General features: G+C 36.0%; 1 protein-coding gene across 1 annotated transcript in view; it reads right to left on the reverse strand.

Moving 5' to 3' along the window:
* inaF-D (trp-interacting inaF-D) overlaps positions 1–19330 on the reverse strand; it is a 29568-nt gene extending 10238 nt beyond the window's left edge. The window contains exon 1 of the mRNA XM_075367648.1: positions 19234–19330. The gene's annotated coding sequence lies outside the window, so the exon portion shown is untranslated. The remainder of the gene's footprint in view (positions 1–19233) is intronic.
* Between the last annotated feature and the right edge of the window lie 530 nt (positions 19331–19860).

The raw sequence follows: 19860 nt of genomic DNA on the forward strand, positions 1-19860 counted from the left end.
CTCGGCGACTGTTACTTGTAAAAACTTGCATATTCCATATTCACTTTTTTTCGGAAGCTGTTAGTTCGTGGAACTCAGCCGTAACGCAAATTTTCATAGTTAGATCTAATCTTCACATTTTCCGTCGACTGGAAATACGGTAGAAATGTAGCTGCAGGGGGTCCACCGGAACCAGCAAAATTTTGAAAGTGATCTATGAGAAAAATAAGTTTGGGAACCTCTGATTTAATCGATGTAGTTTATTTTTCATTCGCGACAAGTTATTTTAGATCATTTTGAATCGATACGGATAAGAAACGATCGAAAATAATGTAATTAATTACTTTTTCGGGCGGTTACTGCGATTTCATTTTTAAGAGTATTTTTGGAAACGCATTTTCAAAAATTTGAAATTGTCGGTGTTATTTTTAAGATAACATTATATATTTTAAACTAACAAAAATACTAAAACGGTAGTAGTCGTAATATTCATTTTCTGTAAGTTCACTTGTACTTGAAAGGAATAGCTTTGAACCGGTCAAACGTTTACCGATTACAGAAAAAATGATCAGATGAGGACAACACATGACTTCCTTGTACGCCTATTAAATTACATTTAAACATTTTTTTCAAATGAAAAGTATATAACATTTTATATCGTTAAAAACTTCTGATATTTTTTATGATATTTTCTTATTCTATTTTTATATTTCATATTATTATTATTTTATATTTTTTCTTTTTTTTTGTTATTGAATTTTTATTATTATTCATCGTAATTTTTTTTAACAACGAGAGGTTTTTTAATTAATAAATCAATGTATTTAAATTAAAAAGAAAAGTTAAAAAATGGAGATGAAAAGTCTGATTCGAACCGATGTGCCGTCCCCTAAGATCCAAATATTTCATTAATTAAAATTTTATTTGACCGTAATCCTGGAACCAACAAAAATAAGTACCGCTTATGATATATCGTTGAAAAGCTCTCAATTAGGGGTTATTTCTGCGGTTAAGAAAAAGTCCAAAATCCAAAAGAATTTGGATTTTGGACATTTTTGGACACTTTTGGTTGTCGATTGTAATCAAAAGGTGCAGAACTAGATGCTACTCCAGTCCTAAATCCAAAATGTCAACTTCCTATGGTTATGCGAAATATATACGGACGTCACGCCGAATCTAATCAAAATGGATTCAGGGATGGTCAAAACGGATATTTTCATTGAAATCTAAAACCTAAATTTTTTACGATCACAATACTTCCTTTGCTTCGTACAAGAAGTAAAAAACGAAAACATATTTGCGGTTACAAGTTCCGGGGTAGACATCGTTCGGGCTTGCTAAAAGCGGTTACAATTTTTTATGTTTTTTATTTTTTTCAAGAATCAAACGGCTTAGATTGTTAAAATACATTACAGCTTTTTTAGAAAAGCGTTTTAAAAAAAACATTCTGCTCGAAAACATTTTAAGACTCGAAAGTTAAATTATATTCTTTCTTTTACAAAAAAATAAGTTTGTAGAAAATACAATCCTTCGGCTTATGAAAAAGAACCTTATTACGCTTTCCTTGTCGTTTTTAACAAATTACTGAACGATTGAAAAAAATCTTCCCGGTAATTAATTTAAAATACAATTAAAGATTTTTCTTGTAGTAAAGCTATGTTATTCTGTCGATAGATTTTTAAATAATATTAATTAAAACGTTTAAAAAAATTCTGAAATTTCTGCATTCCGTTCAACACGAACTCAAATAATTATCATTAAATTCTTGTGAAATACGAATTACTTTGTAATTATTTTTTGCGCATACCTTAACATTATTTCATCTGTTTTTAATATGGACTTTAATCGCACCTATTTTTTACGTTAAAATTAATTGTGTATTCTGCGATGGTGATTATTTTTCGCACGGTAGATCCATTCTGTAGCGTACGTATTCGTTCCTGAGATGCGATTTGTTTAATGTAATACGTACCGATCAAAATGAAAGATTTATTTATTTTTTAGCGTTGTTACTGCAGCGCTCGTGTAAAAGAAGAAAAAAGCTTGCTCTGCGTGTCAGGAACGACATCTTTGTTTTACTTATAGTTAAGCTGATCGAGCTCGTAAAAGAATCCCGAAGCTATTAATGTAAAATTTTATAGCCGCTTCAAGTATCAGTCGATCGATGAACGTATCTAGTTTGTTTAATGGCCGCCATTAAAGCAAAATAATCTTTTAATTAATTAAAAGCGATCAAGCGATATTAAACTCTTACAGTCCGATTCAGTCTGTTTGGAATAGATTCTTTTTATTCGGATATATAATTTGGGATTTAAATCTTGGAAACGGAAAGCTGAAAAATGTCGGAGCAAAATTAACGATTCTTCTTAGGGTGGTGAACTGAAAACCGACGTACGGTATTCGTATGAAGTTACTCGCATCGTGTATAAGCGTTAAATATAATATCCGTCTATAAAAAGACACGCATTAACTATAATACGATTTACGATCTACCGTTCCCGGCCGCCGCATACATACAACCGGAATCCGTGTCAGACTACCGATAAAAAAATCGCCTATTACATGTTATGTAATTTTGCGCAGTCTCTCTCGCTTGGTACTTTGTACGAAGACGCGCATGCCTGTAAATAATCTAGATATTACGTAGTTTATGTTCCAGCAAAACTATTTTTGTCGATCCGTTAATTATTTTTCTGAAATTATTTCGTTTAGTATAACAATATGTTATCGATAAATTAATGGACGTAAACGATTTAAAAATAGTACGAAGGTAATTATCATTTTGATAATTATTGTAGTTATCGGCTAAAAATGAACTAAATTTAATTTATTAGGTCTGCTGAACCTAGAGCAATCTGCATCATCGAATAACAAATTGAATTTGTCTGCGTTAAACTTCGTTCAGTCCAGAAATCGATGTCGCGGATTCGACACGGTTAATTCAAAATCACAAATACTAATATGCGATATATTTTAACGGATTTACTGCTAACTTTTCGTCGGCGTATTAACCCTCCGTGCTGAATTATGTTTTTGTTTCTAACTCGCTCAAGTATTGGTTTGTCTACCGTTTCTCCCACTACCACCGCCCCATTCGGTCGCTCTAAAACATAAGACCGAATATCCTCCCTACAAACGGCTACTGTGCCTCAAAACACAGCGATATTGGTTTAGCGACCAATATCCTAATTAGCTCCTACAGCTTAGCTAACTGCGTGAGCGGAATAAACGGCGGTGCCCTTCACCTCTCGCTTGTCATATATTACTAAAACGGGTAGGCGCATTCCGTCTACATACTAAAATATAAGACTTGTCGATAAATTAAAATTTGTTCCGTCAAGGACAGCAATTTGTTTCCACGTCTAGGTCGCTGAATGCCAGCAAGTACCTGTCCACCATATTATAGCGCTTGGAGCTATATTTGACCGATGGCCAGCCATTTCTCGAGGATAGCTTCCTACAGTAAGCGGTAGAAGTTTTATATCTCTTAAACTACTGACGCCGGTTGAACAAAGCAACCGCATCAAGCAACACCCGACAATGAGGAATACGGTCCGACAATGCGGCTCTCGCCACATCGACTCGCCGCTTATGAGTGGCCAATTTTCCCCTTGAACTCTAAGTTCCAGGGTGGCCTGAGTTCTGGCCCCCCAAGAGCCGGGCAGTATTACGTGTTCGTTCGACTGGATCTCCCCGCCGACGCACAGTTCATCAGCTGCCAGGTGGAAGGGACACAAATATCGGTTCAAATTCGCGTGGTTGGAGAGCACTTGGCTCCCGTTGCCCTTAAAAACGAAGGAGAGGCGTACCATCTCCCGAAGTCCTGTATAAATCTATACAAGGACCTACCCTTAGTCGTGGCGTGTCATTCTTCCCGCTATGCTTCCATCGCGAGGTTGTAAAGCCTCCTCCGCAGGCGGGAGATGTACGAATGTTCGAAATTTAGAACCGGTGCATTGCGATCATCGTTCCGATCCCCGGTACAGGCTCTGCTCGAAACCGAATCCCAGATACCTCGGCCTCTTCCCAATTTCCATATGGCCGCCCGAACTTTCACCACTAAATCGATTGGGAGAGCTTTCACAACGCTGGTAGCGTCATAGGAGGTTGTTTTAAACACGCCAGTGCATAGGGTAAGGCTCTGCGCTGGGCACTCCTTAAATTTTGAATAAGTGCTCGATTTCTTTCCAACCTATGCGCCCAAACGGACGCAGCGTAAGAGGTCATACTTTCAAAGATACCTCGGTACATCGTGTACAAATGACGTCCCGACAGCACGTAATCCTTCCGAGCAATCCTTCTAAGCTTGTAAATCACAGAGACGGCGTTCGCCACTAATTGCCTAATGCGGTTGCTAAACAGCAACTTCTCATCAAACAAAACACCTAGGTATTTATGAACTCTAACTCGGCTGATTTCACAACCTTTATACTTAATATGGGGGTTACGACTGTACGATAATTTGTCTGCACCCTTGAGAAGCATACCACTTCGTTTTGGGCGTAGAAATCTTTAAATTTTATATATCCACCCAGTCCTCTGCGGTCGGTCTTCTAGTTGTGGTCGTGAACTATCTCGAATTAACAGGAAAGTTATCGGAAAAGCATTAATCGAAAGCCTGGGCCGTGACCCCTTCTGGGAATGTCATTCCCAGAAATCGGACAATATCAGGTTCCATAGCAAGGGACCGAGTACGGAACCTTCCAACAAATCGGAAAACAACCCCAGCTAAGGCACCCCGATAACAGCCTGCCAAGCGCCTCTCTTATGACAAGTAGCAGATGATAGAATATATCCGGGTCAATCTGGTCGATCCCCGGTGCCTTTCTCAGAGCCATTCGAGAAACCACTCTGTCTATATCTACGGGATCCACAGCTCGTACGCCAGGGAATGATGTCTCACTTGCCCTGATGCCGATTTCTGCTTCACTCTCCGGAGCATCTGGAAACAGAGTATCCAAGAACGCCTGGTAAGTCGCTACAGATGTTAACGTATCGTCCCGACCGCCAAACCCGCATCGAACACTGGTTCGATGCCGGTTATCGACATTTCTATACGTCTTAGAAAATAAAATGTTTGAAAAACCCGAAAAATTTGACCGCGCGCTAGCGCGTGGTGCGCAGGAAAGACGAAAAAGCACTGAATTTATACCGTTCGTGCTAAATACTCGCTCGCGCGTAGTCGAGTGTATTCGTAAATTTCTTACTAGTTCGTGCCGGCAAATTATGTTATCTAACGATCTCTAGTCTTTTAATTACATAAAAATAATCTATTTCTTCGTTTTATGAAAAAAAAAGAAAGACCTAAGTTTAGGGATGTTACTAATGTCTTGTTAAATTTTGCGCAATAAATTGTCAATTTATTCCGTATATTAGTAATCGATTTAGAGTATTTTATTTTACTTTTGTATCGATTAGATTAATTTACAGTTTAAATTCGTCTATCGTCTGACTTGTTTACGACGTAAAAATCAGTTTACACTTAAATTCCTCTGAAAGTTTTAGAATAGATCTGACAAACAAGCGTAACTATTCTATTTACGTTTTAACGCGTAATGAAGTAATACATCGCTTATTTTAATGTTTTTATTCGATAAAATTAAAAACGTTTACTTAACGTATATTTTAATATAAAGGATATTAATAATAATCGCCAAAAAGTATTAATTTAAAATGAAAATAATAATACCAATATATAATTATAAAATAAAAATAAAAAGTAATCTATATATAAAATAAATCTATTCTCTTTCAAAAGCGATGAAGTTCACGCAAATTTAAAATTCCACCAGAAAAGTCGGTACAATGTAACTGCAAATTGAAAACCGTTAATCGTCGAGTAACAAAGAGATAAAGTTATTACCTTATTTCAGACTCGACTCATCATCTCTATTGTATACGATTCGGACATTGCGGCTGCTATTGAAATTAAACGGGCGTTCGGGTAATTGGACAACTGCTTAGCAGCTCTTGTATACTGATACGAGCAATTTATTTCGAACACCGGTAAAAAAAGATTGTTGTCGTCAGATGTATTTTTATCATCTCTGTTTGATTAAAGGCGGTGTTTCGGGTCAGATCGATCGGATTCTGCACGCTAAATATGTCGTATCTAGCTTACAGTTAAATAACTACATTAAAAGTACGATAAACAAGCTGAATTATCCGGTGTTCTTATCTTTTCCTCGGAATAGAAAATTCTTTCTTTTGTCAGAATTCCAGAAAATTTTTCGTACAAAATTATTTAAATTATTTATTACCGTCTTTATTTTTAAAAAAATTACCCCTGAAATCGTTTAACAAAATTCATTCGCATCGAGTAAATCACAAAAAGCTGTTCTCCCAAGGTACGAGAAGGAACCCGTGTTTGAAATTTCAGAAGAAATTTACGTTATTAAAATTCTATTTACTTAATTTTTCTATAAATACATCCCCTGCTTGCAATAAACAGTTTAGTTAACGGGACGATTATATCTTTGTTCCCGCTTAGAAATAGGAAAAATTATTAGCTTTAGTACAAGAAAACATTTTGAAATTTTATTTTCCTCTTTTAAAAACCCTTTGCTAAAATTTTTTAGCCTGTACATTATATAAATCTTTACTAAAAAATGAGTGAATATAATATTTCATCTTATTTATTTATTTTATATTTATTTACAAAAATACGTTAATAGATAAAAAAACCAAAAGTTTTGTGTCATAATTACGTAAATATATAATTTACTGTAAAAAATGTCTCGTTTAATTTGACAAAAACCTCTAGCAAAAATCAGGCTCGTATGCTAGCGGGGTAATTTAGCAAACAGAGTTAAAAAAAAATAGGAAAGTCAGAGCATAGATACACGACAAAAGGAAAAGAAAACGGGGGAAACCGTCCGTAAGAATCGCTAGCTCTCGTAGCGTGTTATTTAATCAAAGTTCGCTAGATGTATAATCAAATTTAATGCGCTCTCAATAGTCTTCATTAACGAAAAAATAAATAATTAAAAGGGATTAAATTTATTCATTTGCTACTACAGTAAGCGATGTCTAGCGAGCGTTAAAAAGATATTCAGAATTATATAAATAATATTTGTTCCAGGACGAAAGTCGTAATTACCGTAATGAGACTTTTAGTTTATTTTATAATTAGTAATAAATTAAGCGTTGTATACAAAGATGACAAATTTTCAAGATTTATGATATTTCGAAAAAGGTTCTGCTAGGAAATAAACGGTAAACTTAAGGTCGCTTTTAAAAACTGTTTTTGAATAACCAATAATTTATACAAATGTTATCCGGTACATCTCCCCGGATCTTTATACAGATACTTAGGCCGCTCATTCTACCTATAAAAATAAAGGAAAAAGTACATATAAACATAAGTCCGGAAAGGCTTCGTTTGAAGAGTTACGGCTGGCGAAAAATCGCCTAGATTTCATCTCCTTCAGTGAAATGAAGCCGTACAGAAACTGTTGGGACGCAAATATGTAAATTAATTTGACGGATTCCTATGAAATTCAATCTGATAAATTTTAATTGAAAAAAATGAGTCTGAGAACTGTGACGTCTGCACTTTTTTTTTAGAAAATCAGCGAAAAACGCGTGGGTGTCGAAAAACGTACTTTTTCACGTTTGACTTAATAACTTTGTTAAACAGCCGAAAAACTAATAAAAATTGTAGGAAATTTAATACTAAACAGAGTAGTATAACGAATAACGGTTAAATAAAATGAACTTTTATGAGAAACGCAAAGTTAAATTTAACTGGAAAATGATTTTTAACGTAAAATATTAATAAGATTTACCGTAAATTTACGAAAATGTTTCCATTTACTTCAATGCACTTTGCTGCACGTTTGTAGATAGCTCGTGTTGCTCTTTTTAGTTCATCGGGGCCGGTCTTTAACAGGGAAAAAACATCAGTAACACCTCTCGGGTGTTTACTTTCAACTTATAAACATTACACTTTATACAACCCCTTGCACACAAATCCATCGGCGTGAGATCTGGTGATCTGGGTGGCCAGTATTGTAAACCGCCACCACCGATCCATTTATCTGAGAATTGCTGGTTTCTGTAGGCGAAAACAGAACGAGAAAAATGTGGAAACGCGCCGTCGTGCTGGAAGTACATCCGACGTCATGTTGCAAGAGGAACGTATTCATGTAACGGCTGTGATTGTTCTTGAAGAAACGGTATGTACGGATTTGGAACCCTGCCGTTAGGATAACGTTGTCGATATTCTTCAACAGCACTGCCTTCACACACGCCATAAATAAACACCGTATAGGCATATTCTTCTTTCGAAAATAAGAACGGCGTTATTATTTCAATAACCAAACGGATTCAAAACGGTTATGGAATACAGCTGTGTACTTGTACTAGCAGGAAAATTGTATTAATAAACTGAAATTCGACTTACGCTTACAAAACAACACGATTAAAATTAAAGAAACCTTAATTCTTGGACAGCTGTTATCGTATCGCCAACTTATGAAATAAAAATTTCTCCAAAAAGAAATTATTCCTTATTTTAATTTGATTTAAACAAAAATCACGGTTTTTTTTAACAGAACTTAAATACACCGTTACGATCGTTGATTCGGTACTAACTCGTGTGAAATAGTTTATTTTGAAACTTCTTTTATTAATTTTGAGAAGCGATTATCGATAGAAATCATTTTGCAGTTAAATTAATCTATGCGTTGTTCATAAAAGCCCATTTTACGAGGGTAAGTCGATTACTATCCGCAATGTAGTTTTAAATTTTATCGCGATACAAATAGGAAACTTGCACGTACATCATTTTTCAACATAGTCCCCTTGCCTTTCAACGCACTTGGTCCATCGTTGCACAAGCTTTCTGATGCCCTCATAAAAGAGGGTTTTCGGTCGAGCTGCAAGCCAGGAATGCACCGCTTCTTTCACCGTTTCGTCCGAGGTAAATCGACGGCCCCTTAACGCCTCTTTGAGTGGACCAAACAAGCGGTAGTCAGAAGGGGCAAGATCAAGACCGTACGGAGGTCGAGCCGGTTCTTCATAGTCGAGTTTCTGGAGCGTTTTAGCAGTGCGGGCAGCAGTATGTGGACGGGAATTGTCGTGCAACAACACAACACCTTTCGACAGCAGTCCTCTTCATTTGCTTCGAATCGCAGGCTTCAGCTTGGCAGTAAGCATCTCACTGTAACGCGCACTGTTTATTGTCGCGCACCTTTCCTCATAACGTTCCAGTACCGGGCCTTGTGAGCCCCAAAAAACCGTAAGCATCAGTTTTCCTGCGGACGGTCGGGTCTTGATCATTTTTTTTGCAGGGCGAATTTGGACGTTTCCATTCGACACTCTGCCGTTTACTCTCCGGCTCGTATCGATGGATCCGTGTTTCGTCACCGGTGATGATTCTGTCTAAGATGTCCTGTTCGTTACCGTAGCGATCCAAAAATGTTTGGCAGATGTCCAAGCGCGTTTGTTTATGCGACTGTGCGAGTCGTTTTGGGATCCGTCTTGCACAGATTTTATAAAACCCAAGTCTGTTGTGGATGATTTCGTAGACAGAACCGTGACTAATTTGCAGACGATGTGCCGCTTCATCGATAGTTACTCGTCTGTCTAAGAAAACCGTGTGGCGTGCACACTCAATGTTTTCTAATTTGTGGCGGTAAACGGTCGTCTGGCTCCTTCGTTGTGCGTAACACTTGTGCGACCGTTTTTGAATTTTTCAATCCGTTCGTAGACACTCCGTTGCGGCGACACACTGTTCCTGTATCGTACCGAAAGTCTTCGATGAATTTCGGCCCCTGGTACACCTTCCGACCGCAAAAAACGGATCGCTGAACGTCGCTCTTCTTTGGTGCAAACAGAAAGCGGAGCGGCCACGGTTAACGGCAGGGCAGCTATAATGGAACTAACCTAGCAGCATCAAACATGCACAGACACAACAATTAAACCACGCATGCGTCATCTATGCAACGCGACAGTACTACCGACATAAACAGAAATATAACTATATTGCGGATAATAATTGACTTACCCTCGTATTTAACTGTTATTCGCTTTCTGTCTACATTATACTATTCTGTTTAGAATTACTTTTTCTACAAGTTTTATTACTTTATTGGCTATTTAACAAAGTTATTAAGTCAAACGTAAAAAAGTATGTTTGTCGACTCCCGTTTTTTGCGTTTTTCGCCGGTTTTCTAAAAAACTACAGACATCACAGTTCAATTTGACAGACTGAAGTTGATAGGAACCCGTCAAATTTGCTTACATATTTGCGTCTCAAGAATTTCTGTACGCTTCATTTCACCGGAGGAGATGAAATCTGGGCGAAAGTTTTCGCCCAGGTTTCATATAACTAGCGTTAACGACCTAACGCGGACTAGGTCCGAGTTTGCGAACCTATTTTTATATGTACTTTTTTTTTATTTGTACATGTACGAGTAGAATGTATTTGCATAACGTGGTAAATCGCTCTGTGTAATACTGGAGTAGAAATTAATGTGCATTAAATATTCTTTTTTCACAATATTTTATATTTCCGATACAATTACCGTAATCGATCCGAGTCATTTTTCTACCCTTCCTCGCACTGTTATTCTAACATTCGTAGTTGACGCGTTTCGGACTTCACTCTCATAACTACTTTTAGCAGTGAGCCTTCCTGAGTCGGCATCACCGAATAAATAGCGATGTTAAGCTCTTTCCGCTCCCATCCCTTTTCTGCTTTCTCCCTCCCGCTCTAACGGTTATACAATTTCTTGAAACTAATCTTTCTGATTCTTTAATTTAACAATTTATAACGTTTAAACATTACACCGGACCGAGTGTTTATTTGTTCATTAATTATTTCCTGTCCTTTTAATTTCGGCTTGAATATTTCCGTGTTTTTTAAATATTTAGACGTTTTCCTTTTTCTGCGAAATGTAATACGTTCATGGATTCTATCATTTCATCGGGAGTATGTAATTTTCTATAAAATTATCATAATTACCGCATATTTCTAATGAAATGACAGAATCCATGAAATATGAAATTATGCAGAAAAAGAATAAAGAAATTTACAGATAAAAACTTAGTTACATTTAATATATATATAAATAGCGCCTGGTACGATTACATCACTCGCCTATCCACGAAAAATATATAACAATAATATTCACTACATTTTTTTAAAATGTTCAGCATTTTAAAAAAATTAGGGTTCAAATACAGAGATAGAAGAACAATTGCTAACATGTACAGGAACCACACAGCAACAATAACAATTGAAGAACATAAGAAAGAAGCTCTAATAAGAAAGGGTGTCCGACAAGGATGTTCCCTATCGCCGTTACTTTTTAATCATTACATGGAACTAGCAGTTAATGATGTTAAAGAACAATTTAGATTCGGAGTAACAGTACAAGGTGAAAAGATAAAGATGCTACGATTTGCCGATGATATAGTAATTCTAGCCGAGAGTAAAAAGGATTTAGAAGAAACAATGAACGGCATAGATGAAGTCCTACGCAAGAACTATCGCATGAAAATAAACAAGAACAAAACAAAAGTAATGAAATGTAGTAGAAATAACAAAGATGGACCGCTGAATGTGAAAATAGGAGGAGAAAAGATTATGGAGGTAGAAGAATTTTGTTATTTGGGAAGTAAAATTACTAAAGATGGACGAAGCAGGAGCGATATAAAATGCCGAATAGCACAAGCTAAACGAGCCTTCAGTAACAAATATAATTTGTTTACATCAAAAATGAATTTAAATGTCAGGAAAAGATTTTTGAAAGTGTATGTTTGGAGTGTCGCTTTATATGGAAGTGAAACTTGGACGATCGGAGTATCTGAGAAGAAAAGATTAGAAGCTTTTGAAATGCGGTGCTATAGGAGAATGTTAAAAATCAGATGGATAAATCAGGTGGATAAAGTGACAAATGAAGAGGTATTGCGGCAAATAGATGAAGAAAGTAGCATTTGGAAAAATATAGTTAAAAGAAGAGACAGACTTATAGGCCACATACTAAGGCATCCTGGAATAGTCGCTTTAATATTGGAAGGACAGGTAGAAGGGAAAAATTGTGTAGGCAGGCCACGTTTGGAGTATGTAAAACAAATTGTTGGGGATGTAGGATGTAGAGGGTATACTGAAATGAAACGACTAGCACTAGATAGGGAATCTTGGAGAGCTGCATCAAACCAGTCAAATGACTGAAGACAAAAAAAAAAAAATATTCACTAATCGATAGCATGTCGCTAGATTTTTATAAACGAAAAAGCAAAATCTAATTCGCACTATTCTGAAAAGTTCACTTCCAGGAACCACGTAGCTATCTGCAACAGAAGTCGACTAAAAAAGTATATAACTAAAAATAATTTTACATAAAAAATTATGTTTTAGAATATCACACGCTATCGATTAATTGTTCCACCGATCGTGGAATTTACTCGGTAAGTTCCGTAAACGGTGCTCGAATTAAACGAAACAAATTTTTATTTAACATATAACTTCAAACGTTTCCTCGTTAAAATTACACTCTTACGTCCTGCAGTAATGTATGAACGATTTAAATTTGTATTCTTTATGAAAAATTATGCCTTCGTCTGCCTGTGAAAATTATGAATCTAAAATTTTCTGTAAAATCATTGATATCTTGAGAATAGTAAATCCGATTTTGGTAATCCAAATTCAGAAACAAAAAATTTCATTTATTCTAAATTTCATGAACGAAATTGCGAATTCCGATTTAGTCAGATAGTCGATGTATTTATCACCCGAAAAACCGACTATAAAATGCTTTACGCTCTCGACTTAAAATCTTCCCTAGATGTCCCTAAAATCGCCTGGTGAGAGATGTAAGGCGCTGGCGAGGAAGAGCTCACGGCTCGCTGGATTACTGCCTTACCCGGTTTATGGCAGGCCAAGAGGGGGGGGGGGGGGGGGTACAGAGCATACCTTCATAAGTACGGCCTCGACGATGAACAGAACTGCCCGGTATGCGTGGTAGAGGAAACGCCATACCGCGTATTCTTTCAGCGTCCGAGATACGAAAGACCTAGGACAGAGCTACTTAACATACCAGGCAGGGAAGTGATGTTCCAGCCTGAGGAGCTGATGGACATAACGGTAGAAAAGAAAGAAGACTGAAAGGCGATCGCTACATAGTGAAAATCACGATGAGAGACCTCCAAGCACGGGAGGAGTCAGGAAACAATAGGCGGCGTCGGAGAGAGCGAGGGGGACAGGTTCGCGAGTGAGCGACTAGGAGGTCTCCCGTGCATGTGGGGATCGCGTTGACGTAAAGAGGCCGCGGAAATTCCACTCCCGTATCTGATAGCGTCCGCAGGTAGCAAGTATAAGGAGTATATATATGTCCCTGGTTAGTTTATGATGAAAGTTTGCTGTACCGATATTACGATGTAATTTTTTTTCTATGTTTATATTGTTGTGAGACTTGTTTTCTTGAGTTTTTCTTCTCTTGTATTTGTTTATATTGTGACTTTTTTTCTCGGTATGTAGTTTCATAATCTGTTTTCTGTATTTTGATGTACGGTGATGTATCTTGCTTGCTTTTTTGGTGTAACTGAATGTTTCTGTTGATTTTTCTATTACGATGCGATTGCACTATGACGTGTGAGTGTGTGAGTGGGCGTGTAACCCCCCTTCCAGAAGGAATGCTTCGTTAGCGGTTCCAGGAAGGATGGTAGCAAAGGGTGGCGGTTTAGTCGGTAGTGCGCAGGTTTACATACGCATATTAATAACATCATCTTGCGGCACCTGTTAGCGAGCCCGACACTGTTTAGGCGTCCGTAAATGGGATTCCCCGCCTCTTTAACAAAAAAAAAAAAAAAAAAAAAAAATTTCCCTAAAATAAATATATCGGTAAATTCAATAAATATCATACTGTTTAGAATTTACTGTCTTTATACGCGATGTGAAAACTGATGATGCTTGCTTAGTCCATATTCAACTGTAAGCAGAAATAGTTCAGTTATTTTCATGTTAGTCGTTTACATTCATCCGTTTCTAATCGGCGCTACGACTCGTGATGTCGCCGAGTGTGAAGTAAGAAGAGCAATTCTAGTTTCGATAAGTAATAACAATTCCGGGGCTGAAAATCACAGGCAAATTTATGACGTTTACGGCCGATTATTACGAGTGATAAAATAAGACAGCGGTGCCGTTCATTTCGAGAAGAACGAACGTTCACGACGAAAAATATAGCGGTCGGCCGTGATAACGAACGATTTTAAGAAGCTGAAAAAATTCGAGAAAATCGGTATTTCAGGAGTCACAATCGCCTTTGACGTTTTCTGATGTTTCACGATCTTTGATTTATGAAGTTTTTTAAAAAGTTGTACTGTAAAAAATCGTGTGCCGGATGAGTGCCGAAGATGTTAACCGACACGCACAAGGAAAAACGTCTTACTGCAGCGTATGAATTTTTGCGGCGTTACGAAAATGACGGTGTTCGATCGCATCGTTACCGAAAATGAAACGTAGATTTCTTATTCGAACGTCGAGATAAAGCAGCAGTCGATGCGACGACGGAATTCATCAACTCCTAGACCGAAAAAGTTCAAACAAGAACGTTCAGTAAAGAAGGTTACGGCTATTGATTTTTGGTACAAAAATGGTGTCTTGTTTGTCCAATTTAGTGATCGCGGAACTACTATGAATGCCCCGATACGTATTGAGAAACATTAAAAATCTTAGAACTATAAAAAAAAAATCAAGCGGGATGCTATTCCACGGGATTCGTTTTTGCATGACGATCCAAATTAGACGCGAGGCGACTGAAAAAAATTCGTTGGAATATTTTCAATCGTCCATCTCGTAGGCCTGACTTAGCGCGCAGAGATTATTTTCTTTTTCTTTTCGTTAAACAGTGTTAGCTCGGATGATTACGACGAATTAAAAAATACGTCGATGCGTAGTTTAAGTATCGGCGCGGAATTTTTTGAAGAGCGAATGAAGAAGCTATTAAAACGGGTTAAGTTGAAGGCGGCTATATAGAAAAGCAGTAAATAACTGTAATTTATACGCTGAAGTTTGTCTTACTTTTACTTCAAAGCAGATTGTACTTTAAGAAGACGCCTCGTATGAATGTTTAGAAACGCTAAAAATGTCAACTCGGAAAACCAGGTGATATTGCCTTAGCAGAGCTTCCTATTATAACGCAAACGATCTGCTTTTTTTTTTTGGAAATAGAAATATTTTGGTAGGACTAGCAGAATATCTCCAAAAAATTACGCCGTATCTCGTAACCGATAAAGTATGCGTAATTTAACTGGATTTTGTCATCCTCTATAATACGGATAACTAATCGGTAATCTAATGTATTACTTAATTTACCGAAGCGGTTAATAGATAGTATTCAGCATTAAATTTTCATTTAGTTTTTCATTACGTTAACGCTAGCGTGAGGGCCGTATTAACTTTATAAATATACGGATTTTTATTTCTTAACGAACGAAAATTTATTATTTTTCTTTACGGTAGATTTATTTTAAAAGCGTCGGCTTTAATCGGATAATCGAAAAAGTTCCTAAGTTTTACGCGAACGTACAAATATATTTGAACGTTCTGATTTGTAGTACAAGGGATCAATCGACCGGTGGCTACATATAACCATTAATGTACTACTCAAATCGCTTAAAAGGCTGCAGTCTACTCAAAAAATGGACAAAAAAATTAAATTTTTTTTTTCATACTTCAAAATATGCCGAATTCAGATACGTATTTCTTTCTTATCTGAGATCATTAAAAGAGGTCGAAAATTAAATTTTAAGCAACCCTTCATCACCGTGTCTCAATCGATGCAGAACCAAAGCGCACCAAATGTCCTGCCGGCTAAGATAGCCTGCTGTTTTTATAATAAAGCGCTTGCTGAAAATAAAAACCCGGTAACCGCACTACGAATGTACAGACATCAATAAATTTAATATTAATTAACATATAGGTCCTATTTATCGTCAGCTTAGTAATAGCGATTTATAAAAGGACTTACTCAGAGTCGTAACGGGAGTCTCCACAGCTCCATATGGAGACTGTGCGAAAAATCGCATAACGCTTCTAAAGGACTTGTGGAATCTGCTGTCGCCAGAGCTGTCGGTGAATTTAATTTCGCTAATACGGCAAGAATCACGGTGATGCAAATAGCTTCCGCATCGCCCGGCGGTAAGTCTCTATACTTTACGCTAAACGAAGAGATGACCGAAGAAAAAAAAGAATGGAGCTTCCGGCACGTAGAAAGCACCAAGAACGAAGAAGAAAGCTAAGGTTTGCGAAGTTAAAAAAAAAAAGAAAGAAAAAGTAAAGAAGGAGTTACGAATGATGCCGGGCAATTCTACAAGTGTAATTTTATTTTTAAATTTTCCGCGAATTTATTTTTTTTATATTTTACCGCAAATAAATTCTTACAACTTTTTTCTATTTGAGATATCTACACGATTTTTTAAACATTTATTCAGAGTAATCTACTCTTTCATCTGTAGTGCGGATATGTTTATGTAGAAAATAAAAAAATTATTATAAAATCTTGAATTTTAACAGACATAAAAAATTGTCGTTTCTAAAAAAAAAATAAAATTTTTTAAAACGCTAGTAAAAATGTTTCCGTAGTACAGAGTGCAGTGCGTTATTTCACGGTTAATTTAGCATAAACACCGCTGTACTTGTAGCTCACAAAGTTCATAAGTTATAAGATATTTTGTAACGTTCCGTTTTCACACCGCATCTTTATATTAGGGGTTGTAATTATTATATTAAAATAAATATTATACAGAACGATTTGTAATTTTATATAGTTTATTATACTAATTAAGGGAGCGCTTACATGCGTTAAATAAAAAAAAAATTTTTTTTGAGTAGACTACAGCCTTACTTAGGTAGCTGAGTTTTGAAGGGTACATTGTTTTTATAACGTAGACGCGCGATTAAATTTATTAATTTGCGGCAAATTAATCGATTTAATCTCTAGTAATTACTTTAATTTTCGGTTAAGAAAATCAATATTAGGATTATCGAGGTGATTAAGCGACATTTTTTAAAACGCTTTTTCTTTTCTTTCTTGTACCTATATCTATTTACGCTTTTTATTCTAACTCGGTTTGCTAAATAACACCGCTAGCGTACGAACCTGTCAGCGATTTTTATCGATGAGATATTAGTTTTTAATGAAATTTGTTTAAAGCGAGAATAACGAAACGAGGATATATTTTACAACGAATAATGTATTTACGTTATTATGACGTCGACTATTTTTACTTTATTAAGCAAAAGGAAAAGTAAATAAATACATTACCGCGACAGTAAATATCGATAAAAATGAAAGAACGTACTTTAAAAAAGAGATCGATTATATATTAAAACAAAGTTTCAAGATCGACAGACCGACCGACTCATCAACGTACGGTTCAAATCGGTTAACCTAGGTAGATGAGTTTTGAGGGTGCATTGTTTTTATAACGTAGGCGCCCGCTAAGGAAGAATTCTGGAAAAAACTCCCTCGATAAACGGGTGAAAACGAGGCGCAAATTTTTTCTCTGAAATCTCAGGAACCGAAGGCGTTACAGCTGCGAAAATCGATGTTTAGACGCTCCTTCGAAAATAAAATTAAACGGTGTATTTCACCGATTTTCAAAAATCAATTCGGGGATCGGCGAAGTTTTTCACGTACGAAGCCGAAAACGTTAAAGTCGTGAAAACGGATATATACATTTTTTTTGAAAGCAGAAACGCATCATTTCGGAGGGGATGACGAGGATGCGCTAAACTTTGGTATGAAAATTCCAAATTTCATTAATATGTAACAAATAACTATCGTATTCTAGAAGACGATTCCGGTACGCTTTCCCTATCGTATTATCCTTCAAATTCGATGAGAAATGTAGTTATTACTAAGTCGTTTGACTAAGATTTAGACCGACTTAAATGTAAGTCTATAAATTCCATTAATATTGATCTTTAAATTACGGTAAAATTTTAACGTATATCTAATGTTTCTTTTGAATATTTATCTTATAAATCCAAAATTCACGCGAACGAAACCAGGGAAAACAGGTAATATATAAATATTTTATACTTATGTATATACCACGCCTAATATTTATATGTACATTAAGTACACTACCCGGAAGAGGTTCAGGATCACTGCATCTCTTTGTTGTAATTTTTAATTAATGAATTACAGTTACGGTATATTCATGAATTTTTATTCGTATCTCGTTTTATTGAAATAAAATCCTTTGTCAAATTAGCTATAAGATAAATATTTTTACTACAAAAAATAATTAGTGATTTACAGTATAATAAATATACAATTACTTTTTAATTATATATATATATATACTACACTCGTAAGTAACATAAATATGAAATTTTACTGAAATTCGATTTCGCTGTCCCAGAAAAAGTAGCGTTTTTAAAATTACACGGTGATTAATTGTTTTATTTCGTGGTTTTTATCATCTCCAACATTAACATACTAAAAATATTTTTTACGCCTTGTAAAATTTTTCTTCCAGAGAAGGGTACAGCAGCGATAAAATAAAAAAAGTGCCGGAAAATATATATTTTTATACAATTTAGTAAATCGATTAAGAAAAGACCGAAATTCTGCTCGAAATTTAAACAAAATTATTTCAAATAATAATTTTTGTAAGTTGTATCGAATTAAAAATTTCTCTTACCGTAAAACGTTTGATAAAATACAAAATACGCGAGATAAGAAAAAAATAGTAAAAAAATATATTCGGTTCGGAAGTGAACAACTCCGTAAGGAAACCGATTAAAATCTTATATTTCTTACCGTTCTTCGTGGTAACCGAGCTTTATAACGGCGATGGTTTTTTTATTTAAATTGAATCGGTATTTATTACGTTATAGATATACAAAACCGTCAGTTAGACGGGCAAAATCTAAAAAAAGAAACGTATCTACAGAAAAACACCGTAAAAGAAAACCTTTAATGTTAAAAATATTTTCGAGTACGGGTAGAAATTTTTATTTATTAATAGAGAGGATTATTATCGGGCGTTTCTATTCTCCCAAAACCGCAGTACTGTTATCGTATCCGGTAATATATCGTGTAGACTGAATTCCACGTAATCGCGTTACGGGTTTAATTAGTAAAACGTTAATATTAAAAGCCCTACTTGTTTAAACACGTATAAATCACTCTTAAGTATAGATTCTACGACAAACACATACACGGTTAAAAATACAATTAGAGACAAAACAAAAATAGCGTTATTATTCATTTAATATTGCATAATCAATTTTACCGATCGGAAGAGGCTGGGCTTCGGCTGTAACTGCTGCGCGGTTGTTTATACTGTATACGGCTTGTTTGTTGTATTACGATACGATCGTTTTCGCTGGAGATCGATCCGGGAGTAAAGAAGAAGCCGTCGACCACCGAACGGGTCGCGCATGTCAGATATCGGTACAAGCGCACCTCTTTGTCTTACAGCTTAAAATAAGAACGTGTTGTTCGAGATAATACGAGTTTTTTTTAACTTTTCTTTATTTTATTCACCTTATCTTACATCGTTTTGTTCGAGATTAAATTCTCTACGATTTTTGCAAAGCGTTTATTACCCGTTTATCGAAGTTATTGTAAAAAAATAGGGTCTTTGTACCCCGATTTGTCGGTTTTCACTCCAGATTTCTCAAAAGTTACAACAGATACGGTTCTGCAGTACCGTATCTGGTCAGAAACCATAATAATCGCTAATTCTGCCCCTTAATTAACGTCTTAAAACTTATAGTACGGCCTCATTTCACCCGGGTAACTGAAATCCGAGCAAAATCTTTCGGTAGCCGCAACTCGCAAACGAAGCATTTTAGGACGAATGTAAATATGAACTTTTTTCGTTATTTTCACGAGTAGAATAAGGTATGAAGTCCCG

This window comes from Lycorma delicatula, chromosome 5 (assembly GCF_047948215.1).
Source record: "Lycorma delicatula isolate Av1 chromosome 5, ASM4794821v1, whole genome shotgun sequence".
NCBI classification, from domain to species: domain Eukaryota; kingdom Metazoa; phylum Arthropoda; class Insecta; order Hemiptera; family Fulgoridae; genus Lycorma; species Lycorma delicatula.